The following is a 20,367-nucleotide window of genomic DNA, read 5'->3' as shown; positions in this document are numbered from 1 at the left end:
GAAGTGGCGATGGTGGGGGCGATCGTGGTTCCTATTATGGCAAGGTTCCAATCATAGTTGGCCCTCAGCATAAGCCGAAGAAGAAGAGCGCGCTGGAAAAAGCAATGCTTCGTTATTTGCAGCAACGTCATGAAGAAGCTGTTGCCGCGGGTCAGGAACCTCCTTTTGGTGGTCGTTATGCTCCACCCTCAGTCCCGGGTGTTTCACGTCCACTTAGTACTACCGTTTCAGGCGGCACAAATAAACCTAAGGATGAGGTTGGGTCAGCGGAACCTTCGTCTTGACCGTCCAAGGATGCTTTAAGTCCTCCTTGATAATAACCAGTGGATGGTTTGTTGTATTGTATCATGTTGTTTGGGACTTTAATTTTAATATGTGTATTTGGATCTTCATGTTGTTGTATTGTACCATGTTGTTTGGATCTTTAATCAATTTTCACGCGTAATCCATTGTCAAGTGTAATATATTTTCATGCGTAATACGATGCAGATGGACCGGCAATGGATGTATAATGCAGACAGGCGGAGCAAGGCATTTATTGATGGCTTGCATTATTTTCTCGAAGTGGCAAAAGCGAACAAGCCAGAGAATGGGTTCGTATGTTGTCCATGCTTCCAATGCAATAACAGGAAGGAGTATTCAAAGGATTCCTGGGGGACTATTCACAGCCACTTGTTTAAATACGGTTTCATGCCTAACTATTTGGTTTGGACCAAGCACGGTGAACTAGGGGTTGTAATGGAAGATGGCGAGGAGGAGGAGGAAGATGACACCATTCCGGACTCGGTTGCAGGCCAAGCTTCTGCAGGTACTACAATGGGCGAGGCTGATGAAGATGAGTTTGCAGAAAATGACCCTACTGATGACCTTGGTCAGGTGATACGAGATGCATACAGAGATTGCGAAACTGAGAAGGAAGCAGCAAAGTTGCAGCGCATGATAGATGATCACCAAAAATTGTTGTACCCAGGTTGCCAGCAGGGCCATAAAAAACTAGGTACGACACTAGAATTTGTGCAATGAAAGGCAAAAAATGGTGTGTCCGATAAGGCATTTCAGGGGATGTTGAACATTGTCAAGAAGATTCTCCCCGAGAATAATGAATTACCGTCCACAACATATGAAGCTAAACTGATTATTTGCCCTCTCGGATTGGATGTTCAGAAGATACACGCATGCCCTAATGACTGTATCCTCTATCGTGGTGATGAATACGAGAAATTGGATGCTTGTCCCGTCTGCGAAGCCCTGCGGTATAAGATCAGGCGAGATGATCCTGGTGATGTCAAGGGGCAGTCTCCCAAGAAGAGAGTTCCCGTGAAGGTGATGTGGTATTTCCCTATAATACCACGCTTGAAGCGCTTGTTCAGGAACAAGGCGAATGCTAAGTTGATGCGATGGCACAAAGAAAACCGTAAGGAAGATGAGATGCTGAGACACCCCGCAGATGGGGCACAGTGGAGATCAATTGATAGAACATTCCCAGACTTTGAAAGTGAAGCAAGGAACATAAGGTTTGGTTTAAGCACTGATGGATTCAATCCATTCGGTGAGTTGAGTAGTGGTCATAGTACTTGGCCTTTGACCCTTTGTATGTTCAACCTTCCTCCTTGGCTGTGCATGAAGCGGAAGTTCATTATGATGCCGGCGCTTATCCAAGGCCCAAAACAACCCGGCAACGACATTGACGTGTACCTAAGGCCGTTGGTTGATGACCTTTTACAGCTCTGGAAGGAAGAAGGTGTACGTGTGTGGGATGAGGATAGACAAGAGATCTTTAATCTACGAGCACTGTTGTTCGTAACCATCAACGATTGGCTTGCATTGAGTAACCTTTCAGGACAGACAAATAAGGGATATCGGGCATGCACCCACTATTTAGACGACACAGACAGCATGTACTTGAAGCACTGTAAGAAGGTCGTCTATATGGGTCATCGTCGATTTCTCCCTGCTCACCACCAGCTGAGAAAGAGCGGGATGCATTTCAAAGGGGCGCCAGACCATCGTAAAAAACCTGCACACCGTAATGGAAAGCGTGTGTTCGAGATGATGAAGGATGTAAATGTAGTCTTCGGAAAGGGACTTGGTAGCCAACCTGTTCTGAACGACGATAACGGACATGCACCCATGTGGAAGAAAAAGTCAATATTTTGGGAGCTACCTTATTGGGAAATCCTAGAGGTTCGCAACGCAATAGACGTGATGCACCTGACGAAGAATCTTTGCGTGAACGTGCTAGGCTTCATGGGTGTTTATGGAACCTCAAAAGATACATTGGAAGCACGACAGGACCTGAAAGCCATGGGGCAACGAGATGACCTACATCCGGAAAAGAGAGATAATGGACAGCACTACTTACGTCCTGCCAGTTACACTCTCAGCAAGGAAGAGAAGGATAGCATGTTTGAATGCTTGAATAGTATGAAGGTCCCGTCTGGGTACTCCTCGAATATAAAGGGAATAATAAATATGAAATAAAAGAAGTTTACAAATCTCAAGGCTCATGACTGCCACATGTTGATGACCTAGTTGCTTCCGGTTGCACTGAGGGGTGTTCTACCAGAAAATGTCCGGTTGCCGCTCGTAAGCTATGCGCGTTTCTCAATGCGATTTCGCAGAAGGCAATCGATGCATCCAAGCTATCAAAGCTACAGAACGATGTGGTGCAATGTCTTGTCAGTTTTGAGTTGTTATTTCCACCATCCTTCTTCAATATTATGACGCACTTACTGGTTCACCTAGTAAAAGAGATTGATATTCTCGGACCTGTATACCTGCACAATATGTGGCCTTTCGAGAGGTTCATGGCAGTCCTAAAAAACTATGTTCTTAATCGTGCCCGTCCAGAAGGAAGCATCGCCAAGGGATACGGAACAAAGGAGGTGATCGAGTTTTGTGTTGATTTTATTGATTCAATTGACTCGATTGGGGTTCCAACTTCACGCCACGAGGGGAGGCTCCGAGGAATGGACACCCTTGGAAGGAAATCAAGTTTGAGCAATGATACTGATTTGTTCAACAAGGCACACTACACTGTTCTACAACAGTCATCCTTTGTGTCTCCGTATATCGAGCAGCACAGGCAAATGGTAGCTTCCAAAAATCCGACCAAATCCGATGCTTGGCTTACCCGTCATCACATGGAAACTTTTCCCTCCTGGTTGCGCCAACAACTTATGGGTAACTCTGAGATTCACCCACAGCTTGCCTGGTTAGCCAGGGGACCTGCTACCACAATTGTCAAATTCCAAGGCTATGAGATAAATGGTTACACATTTTACACGAGAGCCCAGGACCAGAAAAGCACGAACCAGAATAGTGGTGTCCGCATAGATGCCATGGACAGAAATAATAGCAAGGAGTCGTATTATGGTTTCATACAGGAGATATGGGAACTCGAATACGGACCGCTGTACATCCCTCTATTTCTTTGCAATTCGGTGAAGCTAACTGCCGTCACCAAAGATCAGTACGGAATGACAATAGTAGATCTGAGCAAGACTGGATACAGTGATGACCCATTCGTACTTGCCAATGATGTGCATCAGGTGTTCTATGTGAAGGACATGTGCAGTAAACCCAAGAGGAATCCAGAAGAGACATGGGAGCCAAAGTGCCACATAGTTCTTCCAGGTAAAAGAAAAATCGTGGGAGTTGAGGATAAAACAGACCAATCAGATGATTATGATCAGTTTGATGGCATGCCTCCATTCGCCGTTGAAGTTGATCCAAGCATCCTGCTATCCAAAGAAGAGGCTCCGTACTTACGCCGCGATCATGATCAAGGAACTTTCGTGAAGAAGAAATTTTACAACGTTGTATTGTAATGCGTTAAATGTACATGACCTTTGTGTATTAATTGATACAATTTGTAATTTACCCTATGTATGATTTCATGTGTTATTAAATTTGTTAGGTGAAGATTTTTTAGATAAACATGAACATTGTTACCCACATACTAATATGGATTTTTCTGCGCATTCAAATAATTTAATTGAATAATTTCTTGATCACAGCACTGTAATAAAATAAATATTTTACAGGCTAAATGAGTTGGTATAGAATTAATGATTACTTCATACTTATTGTCAATTAACTCGTTAATTAAATATATTTTTGCATGTACAAAATCTGTGAAGGTTTTGTTTTTCATCCTGAAATGCAGTGAAAAGGTAAAATAAAATCCATTTCCAAAAAACAGGCGGGAGAAGAAAAATAGGAAAAAAGACCTTTTGTCTCAGTGCTTGCGAAATTTTGGCTAAGTGGGGCCTTTTATCCCGGTTGCAAAGGAGTACAGTGCCTTTTAACCCCCCCCTTTTATCCCGGTTGGTGACGGGACCCGGGATAAAAGGGTACGCTCCCAGCCCCACCTGGCGGGGGCACCCTTTTGTCCCGGGTCCCATTACGAACCGGGATAAAAGGGGGGGGTTAAAAGGCACTGTACTCCCTTCTACCCCCCGCCAGTTACACACTTAGCCAAAATTTCGCAAGTCCCGCGCGTTCTCCGCCGTCGCCGCCCGTCCGCCTCCCTCGCCGGCCGCCGCCGTCGTCGTCCCCCATTGCGCCGTCGAAGTCCCCCATTGCGCCGTCGTCGTCCCCCGGCCGGCCCGCCTCGATCCCCTCCTCGTCCGTCGACGCGCCCGGCCCCCGGCCACCTCGTCGCCTCCGGCCCGTACCGGCTCCACATCCTCGTCGCCGCCTCGTCGCCGTCTCGTCACCGTCCCGCCTACGCCGCCGTCGTCGTCTTCGCCTCGGCCGCCATCGTCCCGCCGTCGTCGTCTTCGTCCTCGTCGCCGCCCCGGCCGCCGCCGTCTCGCGCGCCGCCTGGCCGCCGCCGTCCCGCACGCCGCCTGGCCGCCGCCGTCCCGCCGATCCGCCGCCCCGGCCGCCGCCGTCCCCGCCGACCCGGCCGCCGCCGTCCCGCCACCCCGGCCGCCGCCCCGCGCGCGAGAGGTCCGCTGCCGCGCCGGCCGGCAGCGCCGGGAGGGTTTTCTTTTTAAGTTAATTAGAAAATTAAGTTTTATTTTTAGATAGAATTGTAATTTTGTTAAGTTAGATTTTTAGATTTCTAATTTTGTTAAGTTAGATTTTTAGATTTCTAGTTAGTTTGTTAAGTTAGATTTCTAGTTAGTTTGTTAAGTTAGAGTTGATACCGTGATCGCCGCCGTCCCGCCGAGTAGCCGCCGTGATCGCCGCCGAGTAGCCGCCGTGATCGCCGCCGTCCCGCCGCCCATCACAACCTAGTAGGCACCGCCCGTGGTTCCGGTGAACCGTCCCCGCCTCCGCCGTACCGCCGCCCTGACCGCCGCCGTCCCGCCTCCGCCGACCTGATCGCCGCCGTCACAACCTAGGCACCGCACGTGGATATTGTTACAAATTCGTAGAAATTCGTCAAAATTCGTAGAAATTTGTAGAAATTCATAGAAATTCATACAAATTTGTAGAAATTCATAGAAATTCGTAGAAATTTGTAGAAATTCATAGAAATTCGTAGAAATTCGTAGAAATTCATACAAATTCGTAGAAATTCATACAAATTCGTAGAAATTCATAGAAATTCGTAGAAATTCGTCAAAATTCGTAGAAATTCGTAGAAATTTGTAGAAATTCATAGAAATTCGTAGAAATTTGTAGAAATTCGTAGAAATTTATAGAAATTTGTAGAAATTTGTAGAAATTCATAGAAATTCGTAGAAATTCATAGAAATTTGTATAAATATTCTGGACTTTGTACGATTCATGTTATTTTATGATTTCATTATATACATGTATGATTCCGGACTTTGTAGGACTTTGTACAAATTTGTATTAAGACGATTTCTATGACTGTCATGTATGATTCCATGTATGTTTCCATCAATAGTTGAAATGGCAGACGATGAGACCGCAAGGTATATCATGGAGTAGATAATCGCTGGTGATGGTAGTGGCGACAACGTTCCACTATCATACACGGATGAAGAGGGCACCTAGGCGGACATGTTCCTCAACATGTCCACCGATGGGAATGAAGAGCAACAGCCGCAGCAACAACTTGCCGTGGCGGAAGGTTCCGGCGAGGTATATACAACCATTCTTGTATTGTTTCACGCCACCGCTACTACTACGTACTAATTAACGCATCTTGAACTGTTAGCCCTCCGGATCGACACAAGGGCAGAAGACCTGAGGTCGTACAAAGGTGATGGAAGGGAGGCTTGTCATCACCGAAGTTACAGAACAGGGCAGGCCGGTTGCTCCCGAGAAAGTAGCAAAGAAGTACGTGAGTCAAATCGGGGCAATCGTCCGGGACAACGTGCCATATTAGCATCAGAGAATGGAAGGGCAGAAGCGATAATCCGTACGCCCTTCCAGAGACAGAAAAGAATATGTTGTAGGAAGACGTGAAGAGACATTTCACATTCCCCGAAGGATATAGCGAGAAGGATGTCAAAGCGTGGACGCTTAAGAAGATGGCTACTCAATTCCAGACATTCAAGAAGATGCTGGACACCCACTACATCAAGAAGGGCAAAACTCCAGACTTCAACGCGTGGCCAAAGTTGAGGGACCACTGGGATGCATTTGTTGAATACAAGAGGAGTGAAGAGGGTGTGAAAAAGATCACGACCAACACAGCAAATGCTAGTCAGAAGGGCTACCACCATCATTTGGGGTGAGGTGGGTATGGCTCAGCAATTCCCAAGTGGAGGAAGATGGAACAAGATCTGATCGAACGGGGAATCGTACCTGCAACTATTGAATGGCCCGAACGATCAAAGAACTGGTACTACGCTCATGGAGGCTCCCTAAGCCAAGAGGATGGGACGCTGATTTTCAATGACACAATACGTGAGAAGGCCGAACATCTCATGAAGAACATTGAAGATTCCAAGGCTGGGAGGTTGAGGGTGGACCGAGAAAATGATGAGCTCACATTGGCCCTCGGTAATCCAGAGCACCCAGGACGTTGCCGGGGGTTCGGGGTGGTTCCGTGGAAGTTCGCTTTCCGAGGCGACAGCGCCTCTTACAGAAGCCGGAAGCGAAGAAAGGAACAGATGGAGGAGAGCTGGTGGCAGATGCTAGAACAAAGAATGATGGATGAAATCAATCGGCGGGTGGCCGACGCAGTTGCGGAGTTGGCGCAATCTGGAGCAATGCCGAATCCTAACACCGCCAGCCCTTCTCAACGCCTCGGGAGCAGTTGTGCTTCTACAGGGGTCCCCGATGCGCAGACGCCCAGGTTACCCGTGGAGGAGCAACGGTTCCCCGTGGATGCCATCACGCAACGGACCTCATGTGAGCTGCATGCACCGGTCGGCAACCTCACTATTAAGGTATACTTATACATAATATTTATGCAATCTTGTCAATTGATCCAGGTCTCGAGATCGGAGTTCAACTTGTTTACTTCTGCTATATGTACAGGTAGCGTACGGGAGTGCGTTACTAACCCTGGCAGGGTAGAGCAGTCATGGCATGGACATTCCAACAGGCTACGCCAGCGTCTGCGTCGAGCAAATAGTTGATCCCCAGTATGAAGGTCTAGAGCTCGACTTCCCGGGAGGCGACGGGGAAAAGACATTGGCAGATGCGCTTCATGAGATCATTCTATGGAAGAAACGCTACATCATTATTCCCCGCACGGAGCCATCTCCTCAGACCTCAAGACCGCTCCCCGTAGATCCCCAGCAGCGACCTTCTCCTCATACCTCGAGACCGGCATCTCCTGCTCTAGGACCGTCTCTTCCATCTATATCAAGGTCTCCATCTCCACCACATCCTGGTGCTAGGAGCGACGACGACAATAACAACACCCCTCCCCGATCACCGTCGCCGGCACCAAGAGCGGCCCCCTCGAAGGAACCTGCAGCACCACTAAAGAAGTCACGAGCACCGCCTCCCAAGCAAAGACAGAGAAAGAAGAAAACAAAGGTCGACCCTGAAGTGGCTCGTAAGGAACGCTTTGAGGCAATGTCTCATGAAGAACAGTGGGCAGAAATCCAACGAGAGGCCAGTGAGTGGTTCAAAAAACAAGCCAAATTAAAAAAGGCAAGGGAGATGGAGCCACCGCCAGTAAGTCGGCGGGATTTAAACTTTTTTATCAGGATGGAGGAAGGAGCCAAGAAAAGGATACCACTCTTGTCAAACTATGAACGGGCTCTAGTAAAGGCTGATGAAAAGGATAAAAGGAAAGGAAAATCATCCTCCAGCGGTCCAGTCCCCGACCTCAGCCATTTATCAAAAAAAGATGCTCAACGGGTAAAAGCAATGCCCTTGGATCAACAAGCAAATATATTGAAGTTCATGGAAGAAACAGGTCTGGGACTTGATGAATGCATAGGGCAAGTCGAGACGCCAACTGCACCGCCCCCTGAGCCGAAGTGGACTTATGAGCTAGGCAAACCTCTAGTAAAGCCTTCAATGGTACGGAAGCTATCAACAAAGATGTACGAATTCCATCAATGGTACATGATGGCATCCGCCAACTCGAGGGAGATGATCGGTATGAAGGTAAAACCGATAGATTTTCACGGTGAAGGGGAGAAAGTGCTGTGGCTAGACTTCAAGGATATATACGAAGTGTACCATCATGATGCCCTGGACGTCTCTCCGATCAGCGCTTGGATTCTGTAAGTGTCCGTTTATTATCTCTACATGTAAATTTTGGCGTGCGTCACCGTACTAACTTCATCTTCCATTTCATGTAGGATGCTAATTCAGACATGCCGCCGAGAGGCGTACCTACATGTAGGCTTCATGGATCCATCTGTAGTTAACCAACAACAGATACAATTAGTGCCGGAAAAAACCTTTGCGGAAATATACAATTTCCTACACAAACAAACATTCAAGGATTTCATACTACTTCCATACAACTTCAAGTAAGTGTGTGTATACCGTCTACTTTCGATGTCTTTTTCCTTATCTCTACATGTTAGTTAGCTCTAATATGCATGAACATTTTACGCACGCAGCTTCCACTGGATCCTTATTATAATTGAGCCTGAAAGAAGCCACGTCACTGTCTTTGATTCGTTAAGGAAAGATCCGGTGGACTACCAAGAATTGCAAGACATGCTAGGCTTGTAATAATTCTGGACCTTTATCTCTATGCAAAAATTTATTTCCTAAATTTTATCCCTGTTACACTATGTCATTCATTATTCTAATCCGCAGCGCATGGAAACAATTCATAAGGACACACAAAGGTCCATTCAAAGAAAATCTTACATGGAACACAGACTTTCCGGTACGTATGCAGTCTGCACATTTATTACATTGTATAACACGAATATTTCATAACTTATTTTTTTCCGCACTGAAGTGCTTAAGACAGGAACCCGGGAATAATCTATGTGGCTACTACATCTGTGAGCACATGCACAGTTTTTTGGGACCCAAGGGACCGAAGATGACGCCGCACAACTTTAAAGTACGTAAAATAAATATATTACTAGTTAATTATTTTCTAGCTCCTTATATGTATTTGTTCAGGTAACATTCACATATTTCCAAATTATAGATGTTAAATATTCAACAAGGACTCTTGAAGGAAGAAAGAGTAGCGGCAATATGTGAAGGTCTCATTGGATTCATAATGGACGAGGTGGTAAATCCAAGAGGAGAATTTTATTACGATGGACGACAATTAGACACTCCGATCAGCAACACCACGACGGGAAGATCGTAGGAAGATACTTTGATTTATTTGTATATATAATACGCGCTAATTATGATCCATTTGTACTAAGCTAGTTGAATTGTGTATATGAATTGTGTATAAGGATTGTGTATATATATAGTAATTGTATAATTACAAATCCCATTCGTTTAAATACTAGTTGATTTCATTCTAAAAAAATCTCAACTACAAGGTTAACAAATTAAAAGGGCCGCGGTACTACGTATACGTGATGCATGCATGAAAAATTCAGGCGTCATGGCAGTACCATGCAAGCGCCTTTTAGTCCCGGTTGGAATCGAGCCGGGACTAAAGGGGACCCTTTAGTCCCGGTTGGGAAATCCAACCGGGACTAAAGGGCCTGTCCCGCGCCTGGCGTGGCAGGCCCTTTAGTCCCGGTTGGTGACACCAACCGGGACTAAAGGGGGTCTTTTACTCCCGGTTAAAGGACCCGGGACTAAAGACCCCCCCCTTTTGTTCCGGTTGGTTTATCCCGGATGGATATCCGAGAGATATGCACCCTACCAACCGGGACTAAAGGCCAATTCTCTACCAGTGTGGATTTACTAAACTTTAGAAGTGTCACATCGGATGTTCGGATGTAATTATAAAACTAATTGCAGAACCCCTATCCTAATTCGCGAGACGAATCTATTGAGCCTAATTAATCCATGATTAGCACATGTTTACTGTAGCAGCACATTGTCAAATCATGGACTAATTAGGCTCAATAGATTCGTCTCGCGAATTAGACTCTATCTATGCAATAGGTTTTGTAAATAGTCTATGTTTAATACTTCTAATTAGTATCTAAACATCCGATGTGACGGATACTAAATTTTAGGAGGTGTATCCAAACACCCCCTAATCAACATGGCACTTCTGCTGCATGTGAGGACATTATTTCTTCCTTCGAGCTCGTCTGACTGGCTTCTATAATCTCCGGATCATTGGGGAGGAGAGGTACAAGAGGAGGACGGCACGGGGTGTTACCGAGTTGTTAGCCACTATATAGAATCTCCCAAGCGTATATGTGCGTATATTTGAGTGTCTACAAAAAGAAAAGCACGGGACGTTGTGCTTGCACAAGATTTTGGACACGGAAAACAATAATTACTGGTTGCTAGATGAGGTGTGTACTATCCGTACACCGTGAAGCAGCAATCAATTTCTCAGTCAGAGCGAGTAGGGGCTGTCAACGTGTACATGACAGGAGATTGGAGTGACACCAGTAGGCAGTAAAGCATGACCTAGAAATAACTGCACTGTTTATCACCAGGAAGGATATATAATCTGCTTCGAGCACACATCAACACACACACGTATAGCTGGCCATTTAGCACTAGCACTATGGGCCGCCGCAAGCACGACATGAAAAAGCATGGCCCACGAACGGCTCAGCCCGTGACTCATAGTGCCAGTGCCTAGCACGGCACGGCCTTAGTGCCGTGCCTGGGCTACCATTTTAGCCCATAGTGCCGGCACGGCACTCTTAATGGGCCGGCACGATAGCGGTCCAATTCCTCCCGGCCGTTGGATGCCATCAGGATGCACCAGCACCGTTAGATGAGCGGAGAGTGGCATATATAAAGAAATATGTGTAAACCCTAGCTCCCTGGCTCCCTGCTTCTCTCCCGTGGACGCCCGCCCGCCGACGGGGGGCCGCCGCCGCTAGAGCGCGGCCGCGGCTCCTCTTCTCCCTCTCTGGCTCTCTCCTGTGGCCGCCCGCGGGGGGCCGCCGCTGCCGGAAGGAGTGGAGGGGTCCCGCCGCCACCGAGGTCCACCACGGCCGGGAGGAGCGGAGCTGTGGAGAGGCATGGGCACGATGGGCTGTCGTGCCAGCACGGCATGGCTAATCGGCTTGAGGGCCGTGCCCGTGCCGAGATGTCGGCACGATGGCACTACGAGGCACGGCACGGCTAAGCCACCGTGCCGCATAGTGCCGTGCCGCATAGTGCCCATGCCCGTGCCATGCCGTGCGGCCCGGTTTTGGCAACCTATACACGCACGCACGCACACAATAATGTCTTTTTCATACAACTAGCTGACTAGCAACTTACTGCATGCCCTACAATTGAATTTGTTACAGAGGTCCTCCAGCAATGGATGTTCATGTTGCAAGTACGTCATGGAATAGTAGAAACTAGGTAGGGATGGGAAGTATCAGCAAGTTTCTGGCTACTGCAGAGTCATCGATGACAAGAGTGAAGGTAAACCCTCCGGTGGAGGCCTCGACGAATTGTCGCTGAACACCTTCCGGCTGAATCGATCATGCAAAGAACGGCAGTGGTTCTTCCAAAATGAACCTATCCACTTGGTGTTTGGTTTGGCCCTGGACATATGCAATGCTCGTGGAGCAAGTACTTCGGCATGCAACAGCCTCTGTAACAACATAATTACTTGTTGCAGTACGCGTGTCCGGCAAAGCATGATCCCAGCTCACTGTCTCTAGCCAAGGAACATGACATGAAGGGCTTGAAAAACTTATTAAACCAGGGCATATCAGCGATACAAAAACTATATAGGTTAAATTTAGCATTGTTGAAGTGTTGGATAATCAGATGAATGTAGTGTATTTTCATCCCTTAAGTATTTTGAAAGTATGACATTCATCCCTTATGTTTTAATTGGTGCAAATCAATCTCTTAACTAATTATATCGGTGCACTAATCATCCTACCTCAGCTTAACAATGCTTTAGTGCCATATGATGGTGGTTTAATTATATGACTAATCACAGCTTAGTGATATAATGTAATATGTTGAGTTCTACAAATCCCACAAAAAAATTCAGAAAATCTTCTAAATTGGCTACCCATAAATTTTTCAAAAAATAACGGACCTGTGGGTGACGAATTTTATTTGACAGCTATAAGCCAATCCGATATGGAAATTACATATTATCGTGAGAGATATCATAGAGCACATAGGGAAAGTCAAGAAACACACAGGGAACTGAATTTCCCTATCGTAATAAACGTACTATATACCCAGTAGTGGACATTCATGAACTATGAACTAAGTTGACCCTCAAGAGAATGGTGTCTTCTCCCAATAGATTTAAGAACAGGTAATGGAACATAAGTTATAATAGTAGGACCAAACTGAAAGAAATTTAGTCCTAATATTTGGCCTTATGTAAAGACACATATATAGGACCGCGTATGTTGAAACCTTAGCTCAGTGACTGGTAAGTTCATGATGGATTGGAGTTGTTATTTTTGGGAGAAATTTCTGAATTTCGGTTCAAAAAATTGCAAACCCTTTATTTTTCATTGATGTGTCAATGACATCTAAGGCGCACTTAGATCAATGACAGTAGTATGTCCTGAAAAAAAGCAATGGCAGAAAAAGATATTATTTTTTCTTGCAAATATATATACAAGAGTAAAATGCAAGGCGTGCCATTGGTTGTCCCCATTTCCACAAACTCCACGTACGGCAGACAGTTGCCTCAGAATTTTTTTTAAAAAAAAGCTAAACTACGGAGGAATGCTAAAAATCACGGAACAGCAATTACTTGAATGAACATGCATGGCACTTCTGCTGTGATGATGTTATACCCGATCCTCCCACACCAATCCCTTACATCAAGTTTATCCTCTTACTGTTAGTTAGCTACTAGACGAAGCACTGAGATTTAAATTTCTATACCTTCACTTCTAGCGTTCCATCGCAAGCATGTCTGCCCACGTAGATTATTAGTAGATATACATAGTAGCTAAACAGCTAACTAGGAATTTGAGGTATCTGGAAGTTTCCAGCCACCTGGTTGAGACCTTGAACAAGGCTGAGGCCCCAATTTGTAGTAGTTGATGGAGCTATGCGGCAACCATGTAGGCATGTTCTTGTTACCTTGCCATCTATGGAGATCGCCTCAGAATTTTTTTTTTTAAAAGAAAGCTCAACTACGGAGGAATGCTGACAGTCACAGAACAGCAGTTACTTGAAACAACACTGCTGCGACGACATTATTCCAGATCCTTCCTAACCAACCCCATATATATCAAGTCGAGCTCACGTGACTTGGCTTATGTATAGACCAAGCACTGCAACTGAAATTGCGACAGCTTCACCTCAAGCATTCCATGCCAAGCCTGTCCGCCCATACGGACGTACATATACACTATAGCTACCAGCAGCTAACTAGGAATTTGAGGTATATCAGTGAGTTTCCAGCCACACCGCTAGCCGTGCCGTAACCATGTAGCTAGGCACGTTCTGTAGCAATATATACAGTGCTATAACCGGTTCAAGACATCTGGTGGAGACAATGCTAGCCCTCGCCCCTGCTGGCAGTTGCTCCAGATCACCAGGCACAGATTGCAGAAAGTTTAAGGTCAATTTAATGGATCACTACTATAAACTGGAATATCCCTGTGGGTCGACATCCATGAAGTATGAACTAAGTTGACCTTCAAGAGAATGGTGTCTTCTCCCAATAGATTTAAGAAACAGGTACTGCAAGGAAACCAAGATCCCAAAATTGTAGCAAGGCAATGTGTTCATGATATTTAAGTTGTAGGTACATACGTGGTTAGTTACTTATTCACCATAAGTTATAATAGTAGGATCAAACTGAAAGAAGTTTATTAGTCCTAATATAGGGCCTTACGTAAAGACACATTTGGTGTCAACAGTTGAAACCTCAGCTCAGTGACCGGTAAGTTCATTATGGATTGGACTTGTTATTTGTAGGACAAAATTTCTGAATTTCGGTTGAAAATTTTGCAATTCCTTTATTTTTCATTGATGTGTCAATGACATCTAAGGCCCACCTAGGTCAATGACAGTAGTATATCTGAAAAAAAATCAATGGCAGAAAAAGAAATTATTTTTTTTCTGGCAAATATATACACAAGAGTAAAAATGTAAAATGGACGGCCTTGGCATTGGTTCTCTCCATCTCCACAAACTCTACGGCAGACAGTTGCCTCAGAAATTAAAAAAAAGCTAAACTAGGAATGCTAATAATCACGGAACACCAATTACTTGAATGAACATGGCAGTTCTGCTGCGATGATAGTATACCCGATCCTCCGCCTCACCTACCCCTTCTATCAAGTCGAGCTCACGTGACTTCGCTTATATATAGAAGGTTATCCTTTTACTGTAAGCTACATACCTACTAGACGCAGCACTGAAATTGAAATTTCTATAACTTCACCTAACTATGAATTTGAGGTATCGGGAAGTTTCCTGCTATGGGGTGGAGATCTTGGGGAAGGGTGAGGCCCCAATTTGTAGTAGTTGATGGAGCTATGTGGCAACAATGTAGGCATGATCTTGTTACCTTGCCATCACTTCCCGCTGATTCTCTACAGTCTACTGCCATCTTTTAGCCACTGCAACCAAGACTCAGTGCTACAACCTAACAACCGGGTCAAGACATCTGGTGGGGATGATGCTGCCCTTGGCACTGGCAGTAGCTCCAGATCTGCCACTTTTGCAAGCCACATTCGTGGATCTTGGAGTCTTGGCAGCAGCAATGATTCTAGCAGGGTCAATATTCTCCTCCACCTCCAACTGACTATGAGCTGATGGAGAGTACAACTTGGGTCCATAGATGGCCAAACAGGCGCCCAGCCCGGCCTGGCACGGCCAAGACTTGGCCCGGCACGATTAGGCCCTCACATTAACCATGCCGGGTCATGTCGGCCCACGTGACGAAGGAGAGGCCTTAGGCGGGCTGTGCCGGCACGCTGGTCCGGCAGGCCTTAATGGTCTCGCTGTGCTCTTGCCGACCCGCGGTCATGGCATCTTCACGCCGCCGCTCCATGAGCGAGCGCGGGGAGGCGAGCAAGAGCATCTCCACGTTCTGCACCGCGATCCGTAGCTTCTCTCGCTGCTCCTGTTACCCAGAAAACATCGGAGAAAGAAGCAGACGGCCAGCCACGCTCCAGTTACCCAAAAAACACCAGACCAGAGCAGGTGTTCCCAAGGCGCCCTTCACCAACAGTTGCTCCTGCCTGCTTCTTCGACCACGGGAGGAGGCGGCAGTGGGGTGCGGGGAGGCGCCCGGGGAGGCGACGGGAGGAGGTGGAAGGCGCGAGCGCCGTGGGGGTAGCGGCCGGGGAGGCCGAAGGTGGGGTGGGACCGAGGATAGGGATGACCGGACAAGGAAGTAGGGTTTGGGGTGGAGGTTTTTATACGTGGGCCAGCAGGCCTTAACAGGCCGGGCCGCCCACGTAATCCCGACGGACCAAATGGGCCAGGCTGTGCTGGCCCACGGGCTGAGGCAGTAGCCTAGGGCCAGCCCGTGGTGTAGGCTAGGCCGGCACGGCCACAACAGCCGTCGTGCCGGGCCGGGCCTAGATCGGTCAAAAAAATCATGATATGGGCCGGCCCATGGACCACGGGCCATATGGCCAACTATACTTGGGTTCCAAAGTGAGATAAACAATGGAACCTGTATCTGTACTGTATCAGCTAAAAAGAAGCTTTGTCTGCTGGAGGATAAAATTCCCCCACCGAGCCATTGGGTCAAACAAACACGAGCGTATGGTTAGAAGATCGACACTACCAAAATTGGAATTTTATCAAGATAATGGCCACAAAAACAAAACAAAACAAACAAGGTAAGTTAAGACTGCTGAATTCCAGTGATCAACAAGTGAGTTATGTGTTTTGGCATTGTGAATCAAGTAATAGTACGCACACTGGTACTTGTAAAATCTGACCACTTGTGGTCAGATCATCACAGTTCACATGGTTTAATTGATGAAATTATATCATCTCACACCCACTGCCTTCACTTCATATATTATTATATATCTTTCCATGCAAATCCCAGTAGAACTTTTAGATGCTCTTCATCCACTCCCGATCACCTTTTGGCTCTCATGATATCTGGCCTACTCTTCTCCGATTATTGTCAGCTACCTCCACTGATAAATCGATTATGTACACGAAATCGTGGAATAAGAAGTATATATCAGCAAGACACATATCAGAATAGCAGCTAAATTAGCAACTCATATATATGTTGCAACAGATTGGAGAAAGTTTAAAGTTGATTTGATGAATAGCTACCAGAAATCGGAATATCCCCGTGGGTGATGAATTTTTTTACAATACATATAAAGCCAAACCTACAGGGAAGGAAGAAATCAAGAAACACAATGGAAAATTAATTTCCTTACTCGTTACGGTAAACATATTATCCAGCAGTGTATGTTCCCAATAATAAGTACTTCAAGAGAATGGTGTATGATGGTAAGAACTCCACTGAATTCTTCTCCCAATAAGATTTAAGAACACGTGCTGTGATGAAACAAAGATTCCGAAATTGCAACAAGTACACTGAAGCCTGAGAGGAAAACACAGTAAGGCAAGAACAGTGACAAGGAAAGCATGCATACTAGTCGTAGTAGTACGACTGACCGAACAAATAAAAACAACAATGGCCAGTTTAATTGACTACCACTACGCCACAATCCCTGGTGGGCCAAATGGCTTTGTGCGGGCCTAGCACCCGCCAGCAACTTTGAACTAGCACAAATGACTCTATGCTGGTGGGTGCACGCCCGCCAGCACAGACCGTTCTGTGCTGGTGGGTGGCATAACCACCTGCCGGCACAGTGGGCTCTCTGTGCTGGCGGATGGTTACGTCACCCACTAACACAGTTGATTTTGCGAAAATAAAAAAACGCTCACCGCTCCCGTCCCCGCCGCTCGTCTGTCGGTGTCCGCCGCGCCCTCCTACTGCTGGCATGGTACTCCCTCCCTTGGCCCTTGGAAGATGAGGTGAGAGGAATGGATAAGGATAGAGAGGGAGAGGCAAGGGATAAGCGGGGATGGATCCAAGGAGAGGAGGTTCGGGTAAATGGGAGAGCTCGATGTTGGAGACACAGATCGCTGACGTGGCGGAACGTGTTTCTTTCATAACCTTATAATGAAGTTTTGGGCAGCTAAACAATTTTAAATGAAATATTTGTCAACTACATAATTTAATATACTACGACTTTCATATAGAGCTTGTTTGCATCTGAGGTCATTTGACAATTTTAAAATTCAAGATTCGGAATTAGAGGGCTTACAATGATATTTAGTATCGTCGGATCCTCCGGTGCTTCATCCGATGGTACCATTGGATCATCCAGTACAAAAGAATTTTTGTCCAAAACCTTCTGTAAACAATCAAAGAAAATATGCATTGTCCGACGCTCTTCTTGGACCTACCATCGGATCATCCGGTGCTATAGAGATTTCTTTGCCTTTCAAGCCTTCCCCTCAGAATTCGTCTGACGCTACTAGAAAGGAGGCTATCCGAACATCCGACGGTCTGTTTGACTCAATTTCTTTGCAGCGTACTAATTACTCCGATGCTTGCTCTAACGCTATTCTAGGGGCCATCGGAACATTCGATGGTCCCTGTTTTCTTAGCAAAAGAATTTAAAAATGATTTAAATACTTGACAAATGATTTCAAAATTGTTTCAAACTTTACACATGGACATAAATGTTATTTAGTGAATTTAAAAAATATTATTTCAAAGATAACACAAATTTTAATGAGTAGTTAGTTCACTTGTCACTGTAGGTTGAAACACCCTGATTTGTGTTATGATTTGTATTATGATAAGTGAACTAACTACTCATTATGATTTGTGTTATCTTGAAAATAATATTTTTTAAATTGACTAAATAACATTTATGTGCATGTGTCGAAGTGTGAAACAATTTCGAAATCGTTTGCCAAGTATTTAAACAATTTTGAATTTTCTTACAATGCGGCCCGCCAGCAAATCGCCCCGCCAGCTTGAGGAACCACTGTGCTGGCGGGTGCTAATCGCGCCCGCCAGCACGCTAATTTTCCTGTACCAACACAAATTATTTTTGGCGTGGTGTGCACTGCCCCATTAATAGGTAATTTTAATATTTTCCTTTAGGACTACTGTCCGGAGAGCAATAGCTACTTATTTAGACGGCAGACCTACTGTGTACCAATGCGTTCCATACTGGCGACTGCGCAGACACAAAGGATCACCAACAATTAATCTAGCGATATGTATTGTGCGTACAGTTCCTATTTCCTCCCTCACTGTCACCATATGTCTCTTGCAGCTCACATGACTAGCTTCTATATATAAGTTTCTCCCATTGCTAGGCAGCTACTAGTACTAGCTCAAGCACACCACAACTAGCGTTTTCAATTCAATGTGCTATGTGCCATAGCTTCGATTATCCTCTAGCATTTTGCAGCAAGCATGCATGTCTGCCCATACAAGCATGTATCCATAACAAGTGGTATAGTTAAGAACACTAGGAATGTGAGGTATCAGCAAGTTTTCAGCCACAAAAGATGCGTATGCACTCCTACCTGCCGCAAAACTGCTACACTAAGACTTAGTTTGGGAGCTGGTGGCAGATTAGCCCGTGGAAGGGAAGCTCCGAAGGGGATTTCACTGGCCAATGGATTCCCTCCCCCACCACCCGTTATTGTTTGGAGATAGGACGTGGCGAGCGGCAGACCCAGTGGGTCATACATGTTGTCACACATGCTCAGTTCAACTGCTATTGTACACGCATAATAAAATTTGCATGTAGATGAGTACTCCTTTAGTAGCTATCAAATTTCATCATGTGTTCTGAATTTTTAAACCAACAATCTGACCGATTATCATATAGCTAGATTTAAACATGCTGTCTGACCGAGCATCATATAGCTAGATTTAAATGAAATAACACAAATTCCAATATGAAAAATTCATGTCACATAATTTCAAGGATGCAAATTCGATCATGTCACAGGAACACATATAATCAAAATAGACCATCAGCCTTCAGGCCATATAGATGATAGCAAATGAACCAGGCACCAGAAAATTATTGATCCATCAATTGTTCTACAGAAAATTTAAGTATATAGTTGAAATCTTGCATATAATATATTGATCAGATAATTCAAAGAGATATATAGCTCGTAATCTATGAATGCCAACTAAACAAGACTAGGGTCTACATGAGGAAAACCTTTGTACATAATATAAAAATCAAATGATCAAATATATACATATGCATATAGATATTCACATGAATACTCTTATTGCTATTATTACTGGAAAGCTGACCATTACATGTCACCATCTTAGAAGTTACAGTATAGTGGATGGTGTAATACTAGTATTGATAAGGTTAAAATTACTTTCAAGATATGTTGTAGATATCTATCAAGATCAGAGAAGAGATGTGACAAGATATGTATTGCACAGACAGCTAGACATGGCATGTATCCTACTGAAATGATAATTGAAGCAAGAATGCTTCAAACATACCTTATATGAGCACTTAAGGTAGACACAAGGGGCGTCTTAGTTTTCATTTGTAGCAGCACTGGAGTTAGAAAGCTGCAGCACAAAAAAATGTAAAATCAGTAATACCAGCAGGGGACAGAATTTTATATTTTATATATGCAAATAGAGGATTCAACTGATACTTGAGCAAGGGTACAAAACTGAGAAAGGAAACATACCCGAGCAATCTTTTTCTTCAACCAAATCAACCGGACACTTGGGTTTTTGGTGCCCACCAATATTTTTCTGTTCGTTTCACTTTGGAAAACTTCATTTGCATCAGCTTTTTGTTCATCTGATAGCCCTTCCATGGCATCCACAATATCAATACATTTCACACAATATCAATACATTTCACGATTGAGTAGTCTTCTTCACGTCTCTTCTTCTCTTGTAACTTTTCTGGA

At 45.2% G+C, this 20,367-nt stretch overlaps 1 pseudogene; it reads left to right on the top strand.

Annotated features, from left to right (window-relative positions):
- The first annotated feature begins 489 nt into the window (after nucleotides 1–489).
- LOC111256322 lies at nucleotides 490–2,331 on the top strand (annotated as a pseudogene).
- The last annotated feature ends 18,036 nt before the right edge of the window (nucleotides 2,332–20,367 follow it).

Source organism: Setaria italica, chromosome II (genome assembly GCF_000263155.2).
Source record: "Setaria italica strain Yugu1 chromosome II, Setaria_italica_v2.0, whole genome shotgun sequence".
Taxonomy (NCBI): Eukaryota; Viridiplantae; Streptophyta; class Magnoliopsida; order Poales; family Poaceae; genus Setaria; species Setaria italica.
This window is presented reverse-complemented; position numbering and strand designations above follow the sequence as displayed.